The sequence below is a fragment of the Hypanus sabinus genome, chromosome 22 (genome assembly GCF_030144855.1).
Source record: "Hypanus sabinus isolate sHypSab1 chromosome 22, sHypSab1.hap1, whole genome shotgun sequence".
NCBI lineage: Eukaryota > Metazoa > Chordata > Chondrichthyes > Myliobatiformes > Dasyatidae > Hypanus > Hypanus sabinus.
Genome location: NC_082727.1, coordinates 1,869,171 through 1,882,503, shown reverse-complemented (window position 1 = coordinate 1,882,503; position 13,333 = coordinate 1,869,171).

The following is a 13,333-nucleotide window of genomic DNA, read 5'->3' as shown; positions in this document are numbered from 1 at the left end:
AAAGCTTTTAGTGCAGCCTGCATTTGCTTTCTTTCAACCTTGTATGCTTCACTTTGTAAAATAATATGTTCAACTGTTTCATAATGATGACAACATCTATACACCCCTGAGTGATGTTTTTCAACAAGATATAAGGAACAATTAAGCATGGTATGCCCAATTCTAAGGTGATTCAATATAATTCCTTCCCTTATTGTTTTACCCACTTCTCCCATCAATTCAACAGCTTTATGTATTATGTAAAGGTATCTCTCCATTTGCCAATGATCCCACAGGTCCCACCAACCCCTTAGCTTCTGAGTTGCTAAGTGGAAGGTCTATATCCACAGATGGACTTTTAACAGCTTTTTTGCCAAACAACAAACCTGCTCATTGCCCTCAGCACCTCAATGTGCAGGGACCCACAAGATGAGACTTGTAAACCAATACTTTGAATATGAAATAAGTTTGAAGAGCTTCTGATAGTAAATCTGACCTACTGCTAAAACAACCTGTTTTAAGACTTGTCAAAATAGAAAATGAATCTAAACAAATCATAACTTTGCAAGGACAAATTTTCTCTGCCCTTTGTAAGTCCAAAATGATGGCAATCAGTTCCGCAGTATACACTGTTAGTAAGATGTTTCTTTATTGTTACCTGTAATTCAGGCACAAAAAAACAGCCACACCGACATTCCCTGTTAAACACAACTCCAATGTCATCTTCAGATTTGTTGATGGATCCTATCTAAGGTGGTGATGAATCAGCATCTAGGTGGGAGATTGAAAATCTGGCTTAGTGGTGTCATAACAAAAACCTCTCACTCAGTGTCTATAAGACCAAGGAACAGATGGATCTTTTGATCCATCAACAAAAATGGTTAACATAGTACAATAATTTTCCTTAACATACTGATGAACCATCATATCAGGATCCTTGGATTTCATTGTTGTTTAATTGCATTCATTATATTAATAGCTAAAAGATCTATTTTACTTAAATGGAAAGATTCCAATCCCCCTACCACATTTCAATGGTTTTCCCAAATGATAGCATCTTTAAACTTGGAAAAAATTAGGAGCGGTACTATGGATCATTTGGTTAAATTTGAAGAAACTTGGAGGTCATTTATTCAATATTTTCACATGATGTGAGTTGACCCTTTCTGAATCCTTTTTATTTAGTAATTTTTTGCTCGGCTATAGAGGAACGGAGTTAACGACGAATTATTATTTTAGCCGATGAAATATGGCAGCACAATCTTGATTTTTTTCAGTTTAGGGTTTTTTTTCTCTCTTTATAAAATATCATTTTCAGGGTTAGTTACTAAGAGATTGGGAGGCTAAACTACATTTGTTACTTGGAATCTGAGTTTGTACATGTTAAACAGTATTAATGTAATCCCAATCTCTTTGTATCATTATTGTTATGTTTTCTAATTTGAACAGTAAAAAGATTGAAAAAGAAAGAAAGGATTTCATTAAATCATACAACCTAAAATCAACTAAAGCTATTGGCAAAAACGACTATGGGGTTACTGAAAAAGCTACAGTGGGGCCTATTGCAAAATCCAGAAGACCCATATTCCTAGTGTGATAAGAACCCAACCACCCAAAACTAAAAACTGTCTTCTTCTGATGTTCCCAACAGTCTTCCAACACACAATTTTAACTGGATGCTTTATGACCTCCTTTGCACTCTTTCAATTGACAATAGACAATAGGTGCAGAAGTAGACCATTCGGCCTCTCGAGTCTGCACCGCCATTCTGAGATCATGGCTGATCATTCACTATCAATACCCAGTCCCTGCCTTGTCCCCATATCCCTTGATTCCCCTATCCATCAGATATCTATCTAGCTCCTTCTTGAAAACATCCAGAGAATTGGCCTCCACCGTCTTCCGAGGCAGTGCATTCCACACCTCCACAACTCTCTGGGAGAATTCCCCACAGAGGAAGAAATGGGTGGAGCACATGCCTGAAATTGTCTTTGCCTATAACACCACAGAGCATCAAAGCACTGGATATTCTCCATATTTTCTCCTTTTTGGATGAACACCCAACATACACCTAGATATCATCTTGGGGACTGAAGAGGATGACTTTTGGGGAGGGTAAAGGAGTGGATCCCAAAGCACCAGGACCAATTGCAGGTGGCCTATGGCCAGGCTATGCAACAGCGGTGAAAAGCAGTAGAGTTCTTGTGTCAATGCTCCGGGCACCCCACTCCAGATCCAGAGCTGCACCCAGGATATCTAAGGTATGTGCAGAATCAGCACAACACGAGTAGCTACAAGATTCAGGATCTCTGGTTTTCCATTCCCCACTGTGTAATTACATAGCTGAGCCCTGATAAGCCAGTGGATTCCTCATGGCCCTCTAGAAATCTCCACTGCTCTGAACTTCAACAATGCAGATCTGGAGTAACGGGACAAAGGGTAACCACAAAATATTATACCTGAGAGGGCTGCTACTGAGCCAGAGAGTGGTAAAGAGGAGACTCTGAGTGGTGTGTCTCCATGCTATGGGCCAGAAGAATATATGACAGGTAATAGCTCAGTGCTAGATCAATTAGAAGAATGAGAGAACTGGGCAGGAGGAGCAGGTCTCCTCAGGGTCTGAAGAGGGAGGCAGAAAAGGCTTCCCAGTGACCCGCTCTCCAAGAGATTGACATGGACCACTGTCGGTCTTCATTCTTATCCATTCAATTTACCAAGGTCTGTCATCTGTCAACAAAGTGGAAAGTGGGGCTGCATTAGTAAGACACTGTCAGTATTGTAAATGAGTGTCAGTGGGACACTGATTAGTTTTGGGAGGGGGTGAATGTAGCCGGGTGGAACAGAAAATTGTGCCTGTTCCCAGCAGGAGGAAAAATCATGTGACCTTCCTCCTCAGGTGGCCTTAAAAGCATGTCCACACATGTGCTTGTGCCACTGTCCAGTCCAGGACAGGATGGTGAATGGCAATATTGTTGATCCCTTTTAGCTTTGTGACCATGTGTACCCATGTGAGGTGTGTCACTTACACAGCTCCTTTTGTACACTGCAAAACTGCATAGATCCTTGTGTGAGTCATTGCTTTAGCCATTTATTTTATGCCTTTTGCTTCAATGGAACGTGGTATTTGTATGGTTAGTCTTAAATTTCCATGTAAACTTGAGGCACTGATGTGTTTTATTATACTTGTGTATTAACTTTATGTAACATACTTTATTGCACTTTACTAGTCTGTTGATAACTCAGGAGCTGTATTTTATGTTAAAATCTGATTTGTTTCTCTGTATACACATTTTGAACAAAAATAATGTTTGTTAATAAAATGTGTTAACTTTAAACAAACTTGTTGGACAGCCTGTCTTAAAAAGGTACAGAACCTGCCTGTGATCCTGGCTCAAGGATTACATAAGATTGAAAGAAATCTTACAAGGATGTTGCTGGGTTTAGAGGATCTGAATTATAAGGAAATATTGAATAGGTTAGGACTTTATTCCTTAGAGTTTAGAATATTGAGAGGAGATTTGATAGAGGTATACAAAATTGAGGGGTATAGATAGGGAAAATGCGGGTAGGCTTTTTTTCCACTGAGGTTGGGTGGAGCTACAACTGGAGCTACAAATGGATGGTGGGTGTTCCCAGTGCAGCTCAATGGGAGTAGGCAGTTTAGACTAGATGGGCAGAATAGATTGTTTCTGTGCTGTACTTTTCTATGATTATGACATGCACCACCAAGTTCAAGAACAGTTCCTAACCCTCAACCATCAGGCTCTTGATCAAAAGGGTCCTGACAAAGGGTCTCGGCCCGAAACGTCGACAGCGCTTCTCCCTATAGATGCTACCAGGCCTGCTGTGTTCCACCAGCATTTTGTGTGTGTTGTTTGAATTTCCAGCATCTGCAGATTTCCTCGTGTTTGATCAAAAGGGGATAACTTCACTCAATTTCACTTGCTCCATCATTCAAATGCTCCCCAACCAGTGAATTCACTTTCAAGGACTCTTCTCGTGTTCTCTTAATTATTGCTATTTATTTATATTTGCATTTGAATTGTTGATTGTATTCTTCAGTCTAGTTGAATGTAATTGGACAGTCTTTTATTGATCCTGTTATGGTTACTATTCTATTGGTTTGTTGAGTATGTGCACAAGAAAATGAATTTAGGGTTGTATGTGGTGGCACTTGGATGATAAAATTTACTTTAACTTGGAAATGAATGATCTTTAGCTCTGGTTTTACTCAACCTAAGGGGGTAGGGATTCCTTCCAAGCTTCTTCGGAAACTGTCAGCTGTGGCTCAAATCCATGACCACAAAAATCTTCTTAGAAGTCTGCAAAAGGTCCTCATAACTCCAATGTTTGCACTACAAGTAGAAAATATGCACAGCTAATTGAGCAGATGTCTCACGGCACCAGAGACCAAGTTCCATCCTGAACTTGGCTGCTAACTGTGGAGTTTGCAAATGAACACATGGTGCTCCAGTTTACTCTGGAATACCAAGGGTGAGCAGTTTTTTAGGTTGGCCATTTTCAATTGCCCCATATGTGTTGGTGAGTGGTAGAAGCTGAGGGAGTTGATGGCAATGTGGAGGAGAATAAAAACTAGGATTAGGGTAATTAAGATTATAAGCTATAGGGGCAGAATTAGACCATTTGGCTCATCGAGTCTGTTCCGCTATTTCATGGTGGCTGATCCATTTTTCCTCTCAGCCCCAAATTTCTGCCTTCTCCTCATCTGCCTTCATGCCCTGACAAGTCAGGAATCTATCATCTTCTGCCTTAAATAGACATAAGACTTGGGCTCCACCGCTGCCTGTTGCAAAGAATTCCAATATTACACCATTCACTGGCTAAAGAAATTCCTCCTCATCTCTGTTCTAAAAGGACACCCCTCTATTCTGAGACCCCTCTGGTCTTAGACTCTCCCACCGTAGGAAACATCCCCCCTCATCCTCTCTATCAAGGCCTTTCACCATTCAATAGGTAATTGGGTGAATGATGAAAGGCATAGACTTGGGGGACGGGTGGTAACAAGCCTGCTTTTCTGCTGCAACTCTCAATGCCCTGACTCTGTTACTGTACATGAGTGATGTCAGACTCCCAACCAAACCTTGCACTTTGATTCCCGTTACTCCACCTTGAAATCAAGCTCCTCAAATGACACTGCATAAGTATTCCAGATGTTCAGGTGAAATTCTTCTGGCTGTCAGTTTTCATTTGTGTATTTCAGAATCAGATTTAATATCAAGGCCACAGTACAATGCAATAGATAATATAGAGGAACTGTAATTTACAATTGGTACTGTATACATGCATATTAAATAAGTAGTGCAAAAACAGAAATAAAGTAATGAGATAGTGTTTATGTGTTCCACGTCCATTTATAAATCAGATGGCAGAGGGGAAGAAGTTGTTCTCGAATCCGAGTATGTGCCTTCAGACTTCTGTACCTCCTTCCTGATGGTAACAATGAGAGCGGGAATGTCCTGGATGGTTGGGGTTCTTGATGATTGATGGTGCCATTTTGAGACACCACTCCTTGAAGATGTCTTGGACACTGGAAAGGCTAGTACCCATCATGGAGCTGGATGAACCATGTGCCTATCTAATATTTTCTAAAATGCCCCTAACATATCTACCTCTGGTGGCTAAACCCTTGGAAGCGTGATCCACACACTCACAACTCTGCATATTTATAAAAAAAACTACCTCTGAAACCCCCCATACTTCCTCAAATCACCTTAAAATTATGCCCCCCTTGCATTAGCCATTTTTCCCATTGGAAAAAGCCTCTGGTTATCCATTTGATCTATGCCCCCTGTGATGAACTATCAAGTCATCTTCCATCCTCCTTCACTCCAAAGGGAAAAGTCCTAATTCAATAAACCTATCCTATAAGACATACTCTAATCCAGACAGCATCCTGATAAATCTCCTCTGCATCCTCTCTAAAACTGCCACACATTGTCACTAATTTATTTATTATTTAGTGATACAGCATGAAAGAAGCACTTTTTGCCCTTTTGAACCATACCTGCCAGCAATTCCCTGATTTAATCCTAGTCTAATCATGACACAATTCATAATGACCAATTAACCTACCAACTGATGCATCTTTGGACTGTGGGAAGAAACCGGAGCACCTGGAGAAAACCCATGAGGACATGGGGAGGACATACAACCTCCATACAGGCAGCAATGAGAATTGAACCTGAATTGCTTGTACTGTAAAATGTTGTGCTAAACATTGATGCTACTGTGCTGCCCAATGAGGTGACTGGAACTGAGCATAACACTCAATGTGATGTAAACAGAATGTAAAACTGCCACATTATCTTGTGGTACTTGAACTCAAATCACACTGCTTATGCCTTCTCAACTTGGGCATTTTCAGTTGGTACAGCGGCTCACCAATTGACAATTGTATCCTCAGTGGCTCAGTAATTTGGGATTTTGTAATGTTGTGAAAGGCTCCAAATGAATGCAAGTTTCATTATTTAAGACTCCTTAAAACCTATCTCTTAAAATATGGGATATTTTGGGACCACATACACACCTGCAAGCCAAAAGAAGCAAACGTGTGCAATGGAAGTGTTTAATGGAGTATAAATACATTATATGGTTGAATTATTTAGCAATAACATGAAAGAAATGCATTTCTGCTACACTCCTGATAATAGACAACTAATGTGACTCTTTTATAGAAATTGGGGGTAATGGAAACTGCCATTTGGTTCAGGCAGTGATGTCAACATGCTTAGCTCTAGAATTAATGGCTTTTCTATTTTAAGACTATTTAATGTCCTACTGGGTGTTGAGATATGGGGAGCGATTGAATAAGCTCAGCCCATCTTTCCTGGAGTGAAGGAGACTGAGCTGATGTACCCCTTGTGCATTATTAACTGATGAGTTATTGACTTCAAACTTTCTGCACTATCACTCAAAGAGTTGAACATGTGCATGTAACGAGAGCTGTATAATTCATCTCCTTCTAACCTTAGGCCACAAACTTATCAATCACCTCTGCTGTGGACACTTTCTGGAGGTCCAAGATCAGTATGCTCCACGTAACCTCTGGACTAAGTGTGTAAATGTAGGAGGGGACTATGTTGAAAAGTAAATGTGCTAGGCTTTCAAAAATTGAATCCTACCTTAGGCCATAAACTTATCAATCACCCCTTGTAGAATTGTATACCGTGGATTTTGGAGAGAGAGCAATATAGGCATCACTGACTACTTCCAAGGCAATGAAATATGCCTCACCTTCACATGGAAAAGTACTCCTTTGGTAGTGTATTCTGTATGTTTTTGATGTAATTTTCCATGGGCAGAGAAAGCTCCCAAAAGGAAGGGCATATGCTACAATAGCAAATCATCATCATGTCTTCCAGGCAAGTTTCTAATTGTCTCAATTGCTTGAGTCCCATGTCTATGAAATATAATATGCTCACCCAATTAAGTTTTGTCAATAAGCAGTAACAACTGCAAATTATCTGTCTGCATATTTTAGTGTAATTTAGTTGCTGCACCAAATGGGAAGCTGCAGTGAAATTAGAGAACCTAATCTATTTTCAGCAGTTCGTCAACATCATTAGAAAATGTTCTAACTTATGATAATAACATTACAAGCCTGCATTTCTAATTACTGTGGAGAAATAAGAATATTTAGGTCAGCAGGCACCCAATATTTTCCACATTCATTTATCAGCCATGAAGTAAACAGTTTTTGTGAATCACCTTAGCACAATGAGCCCTCGTCATCTTTTTGCCTGGAAATTTCTCGGCTTCTTGAAGAAAAGGTTGAATCGCAGAATAGCAGCAACTCTTTATTTATGGGATTTTCCTCATTTCCTCCCCCCTTGCATTCCTTGGTGGTATCATTGAAACAAAGAAAAACTTACAGCACAATACAGGCCCTTTGGCCCACAAAGCTGTGCCGAACATGCCCCTACCTTAGATCAACCTAGGCTTTACCCATAGCCCTCTATTTTTCTGAGCTCCATGTAGCAATCCAGGAGTCTCTTAAAAGACCCTAGCGTTTCCACCTCCACCACTAACACCAGCAGCCCATTCCACGTACTCACCACTTTGTGTAAAAAAACTTACCTTTGACGTCTCCTCTGAACCTACTTCCAAGCACCTTAAAACTATGCCCTCTCATACTCGCCATTTCAGCCCTGGGGAAATGCCTCTGACTATCCACATGATCAATGCCTCTCATTATCTTGGACACCTCTATCTGGTCACCTGTCATCCTCCATCGCTCCAAGGAGAAAAGGCCGGGTTCAGTCAACCTATTCTCATTAGGCATGCTCCCTGATCCAGGCAACATCCTTGTAAATCTCCACTGCAACCTTTCTATGATTTTCACATCTTTCCTGTAGTAAGGCAACCAGAGCTGAGCACAGTACTCCAAGTGGGTTCTGACCTGAGTCCTATAGAGCAGCAACTCTGACCAGGGATCTATATTGCTGCATCATTTAGAAGCTACTATACCACCATTATAGGCTCATCAAAGGACCTCTTGTATAATAAAGATGAACTCTTGAGCTCTCAGCCTACCTCATTACAGTCCTTGCACTTTATTTGATGGCTGCACTGTACTTTCTATGTACCTGCTGCACAATCAATGTTTAGAGATGCAGCCCTTCTGCCCTAACAAACCCATGCCACCTAATTCCAACCATATTACCAATTAACCTATTAACCTGTGCATGTGAAAGGAAACTAGCAAACCCAGAAAAACCCCACAAGGGAGACATGGAGAACATAGACACCTTGCAGACAGTGGTGGGAATTTAACCTGGATCACTCATTCTGTAATACCATTACACTAACTGCTATGACTACCATGCTGCCCTAAATTATGTTCTGTTTATTTTTTGAGCCACCAATATTTGTGATGAACTGTCTGGAAATATAACCATATAACAATTACAGCACGGAAAAAGGCCATCTTGGCCCATCTAGTCCATGCTGAACGCTTAATCTCACCTAATCCCACTGACACACACTAAGCCCATAACCCTCCATTCCTTTCCTGTCCATATACCTATCCAATTTTGGTTTAAGTGACAATACCGAACCTGCCTCGACAACTTCTACTGGAAGCTCATTCCATACAGCTACCACTCTCTGAGTAAAGAAATTCCCCCGCATGTTACCCTTAAACTTTTGCCCCCTAAATCTCAACTCATGTCCTCTTGTTTGAATCTCCCCTACTCTCAATGGAAAAAGCCTATCCACGTCAACTCTATCTATCCCCCTCATAATTTTAAATACCTCTATCAAGTCCCCCTTCAACCTTCTATGCTCCAAAGAATAAAGACCTAACTTGTTCAATCTTTCCCTGTACTTTGGGGGTGATGAAACCCAGGTAACATTCTAGTAAACCTTCTCTGTACTCTCTCTATTTTGTTGACATCTTTCCTATAATTCGATGACCAGAACTGTACACAATACTCCGAATTTGGCCTTATCAATGCCTTGTACAATTTTAACACTACATCCCAACTCCTATACTCAATGCTCTGATTTATAAAGGCCAACATACCAAAAGCTTTCTTCACATGAGATTCCACCTTCAGGGAACTATGCACCATTACTCCTAAATCACTTAGTTCTATTGCATTCTTCAATGCCCTACCATTTACCGTGTATGTCCTATTTGGATTATTCCTACCAAAATGTAGCACCTCACACTTATCAGCATTAAACTCCATCTGCCATTTCTCAGCCCACTCTTCTAACTGGCCTAAATCTCTCTGCAAACTTTGAAAACCTACTTCATTGTCCACAACGCCACCTACCTTAGTATCATCTGCATACTTACTAATCCAATTTACCACCCATCATCCAGATCATTAATGTATATGACAAACAATATTGGACCCAATATAGATCCCTGAAGCACACCACTCATCACTGGCCTCCAACCTGACAAACAGTTATCCACCACTACTCTCTGGCATTTCCCATAGAGCCACTGTTGAATCCATTTTACTACTTCAATATTAATACCTAACGATTGAACTTTCCTAACTAACCTTCCATGCGGAACCTTGTCAAAGGCCTTACTGAAGTCCATATAGACAACAACCACTGCTTTACCCTCGTCAACTTTCCACGTAATTTCTTCAAAAAATTCAATAAGATTTGTCAAACATGACCTCCCACACACAAATCCATGTTGACTGTTCCTAATCAGACCTTGTCTATCCAGATAATTAAATATAACATCTTTAAGAATACATTTCATTAATTTACCCCCCACTGACGTCAAACTGACAGGCCTATAATTGCTAGGTTTACTCTTAGAACCCTTTTTAAACAATGGAACCATATGAGCAATACGCCAATCCTCTGGCACCATCCCCATTTCTAATGACATTTGAAATATTTCTGTCAGAGCCCCTGCTATTTCTACACTAACCTCCCTTAAGGACCTAGGGAACATCCTTTCAGGATCCTGAAATTTATCCACTTTTATATTCCTTAAAAGTGCCAGTACTTCCTCCTCTTTGATCGTCATAGTTTCCATAACCTCCCTACTTGTTTTCCTTACCTTACACAATTCAATATCCTTCTCCTTAGTAAATACTGAAGGAAAGAAATTGTTCAATATCTCCCCCATCTCTTTCGGCTCCACACATAGCTGTCTGCTTTGATTCTCTAAGGGACCAATTTTGTCCCTCACTGTCCTTTTGCTATTAATATAACTGTAGAAACCGTTTGGATTTATTTTCACCTTACTTGCCAAAGCAACCTCGTATCTTCTTTTAGCTTTTCTAATTTCTTTCTTAAGATTCTTCTTACATTCTTCATATTCCTCAAGCACCTCATTTACTCCATGCTGCCTATATTTATTGTAGCTATCTCTCTTTTTCCTAACCAAGTTTCCAATATCCCTTGAAAACCATGGCTCTCTCAAACTTTTAACCTTTCCTTTCAACCTAACAGGAACAGAAAGATTCTGTACCCTCAAAATTTCACCTTTAAATGACCACCATTTCTCTATTACATGTTTCCCATAAAACAAATTGTCCCAATCCACTCCTTCTAACTCCTTTCACATCGCCTCAAAGTTAGCCTTTCTCCAATCAAAAATCTCAACCCTGGGTCCAGTCCTATCCTTCTCCATAATTGTATTGAAACTAATGGCATTGTGATGTTACGTACTCGTGACACATGACAGTGGTACCCTTGTCATGTGACTGGGGTTGAAGCTATACTGGACTTGAGGTAATGGTCTTGTGATGGTGGAGTGATGTCATTTTCCCGCCAGTAGAGATCATGTGACAGGTTTTTTTTACAGGTCATAAAAGGAAGACCCCACCCTGTGAGGAGGGGCAGTTCGTGGCTGGATTTGCCATGGACTTCATGCCACTGTGTGATTTAATGTGATGACGCAGTTTAGTTGAAAGATGAAGTTTTATCTAATGCCTAAAGTTTAAAAGATCATTGCCAGCAGGTTCTTTACGATACTGCTAGTTTGAGAATCAGTGGAGAGTGAAGATCGGAGTTCGGGAGTTAAAGATCGAGGAGAATCGATTTACGACGGTGAAACGGGTGCGACCTATTAAGAAGGAATTCGTTGACTGTTCTCGTGTTAATCTCTGCGGGATAGCAGAAGATTGAGGACAGTGTGATAAAGGAAAGGTCAGTGCCTTTAAGCCATTTCGTTTCGTAAATACTTCGTGGGAAAAGTTCGACGCCGGGGATCGAAGCAAAATGACGTGAAAGTGAATTTAAATCGTCTTAAAAAGTCTCTCCCTTAAATGGACCGTGAGCATTTCGAACTTTTGGCAATACTACTTTAAAGAACTGTTTTTGCAACATCGCTTTAAGAACTGTTTAAGCTGCCGCACAGCAGCTGATTTCCGGTTACGTTAGTGTTTGTTTACTTTTGGGGGGTTTGTTTTCAGTGTTTAATAAACGTGTTGTTTGTTATAAAAACCCTTGCCGAACTCATATATTTATTGTTGCCTGAATACGTAACAGTGATCACTGGACCCGAAGTGCTCCCCAACACATACCTTGGTCACCTGACCTATTTTATTCCCTTACAGAAGATCCAACACTGCCCCTTCTCTAGTTGGGTACCTCTATGTATTGCTGCAAAAAAACTATCCTGCACACATTTTACAAATCCCAAACCATCTATCCCTTTTACAGTATGGGCTTCCCAGTCTATGTGTGGAAAATTAAAATCTCCCACAATCACAACCCTGTGCTTACTACAAATATCTGCTATCTCCTTGCAAATTTGCTCTTCCAATTCTCGCTCTTCATTAGGTGGTCTATAATACACCCCTATAAGTGTTACTACACCTTTCCCATTCCTCAATCCCACACAAATAGTCTCCCTAGACGAGCCCTCTAATCTATCCTGCTGTAACATTTTCTCTGACAATGACAGCGCCTCCCCCTCTTGTCCCTATGATTCTATCACACCTGAAATCCAGGAATATTTAGTTGCCAATCACACCCCTCCTCCAACCATGTTTCACTAATAGCTACAACATTGAATCAGCAAGTGCAGCAGGCAGTGAAGAAGGTTAATGGAATGTTGGCCTTTATTACAAAGGGAACTGAGTACAAGAGCAAGGAAATCCTCTTGCATTTGTACAGAGCCCTGGTGAGACCACACCTGGAGTATTGTGTACAGTTTTGGTCTCCGGGTTAAGGAAGGACATCCTGGCTGTAGAGGAAGTGCAGCGTAGATTCACAAGGTTAATTCCTGGGATGTCAGGACTGTCTTACACAGAGAGGTTAGAGAGACTGGGCTTGTACACGCTGGAATAAAGGAGATTGAAAATTAAGGAGAGGATCTGATTGCAACATATAAGATTATTAAGGGATTGGACAAGATAGAGGCACGAAATATGTTCCAGATGCTGGAGAGTCCAGCACCAGAGGGTATGGTTTGAGAATAAGGGGTAAGTCATTTAGGACAGAGTTAAGGAAAAACTTCTTCTCCCAGAGAATTGTGGGGGTCTGGAATGTACTGCCTCGGAAGGCAGTGGAGGCCAATTCTCTGGATGCTTTCAAGAAGGAGCTAGATAGGTATCTTATGGATAGGGGAATCAAGGGATATGGGGACAAGGCAGGAAGCAGGTATTGATAGTAGATCATCTGCCATGATCTCAAAATGGCGGTGCAGACTTGAAGGGCTGAATGGTCTACTTCTGCACCTATTGTCTATTGTCTATCATATTTCTAGGTATCAATCCATTCTCTAATCTCATCCATCTTTCTTACAATGCTCCTAGCATTAAAATAAATGCATTTAAGAAATTCTCTACCTCTTCCTCTCTGTTTATCTCTAACAGTACAAATAACTTTACTGTCTTCTTTTTCTTTC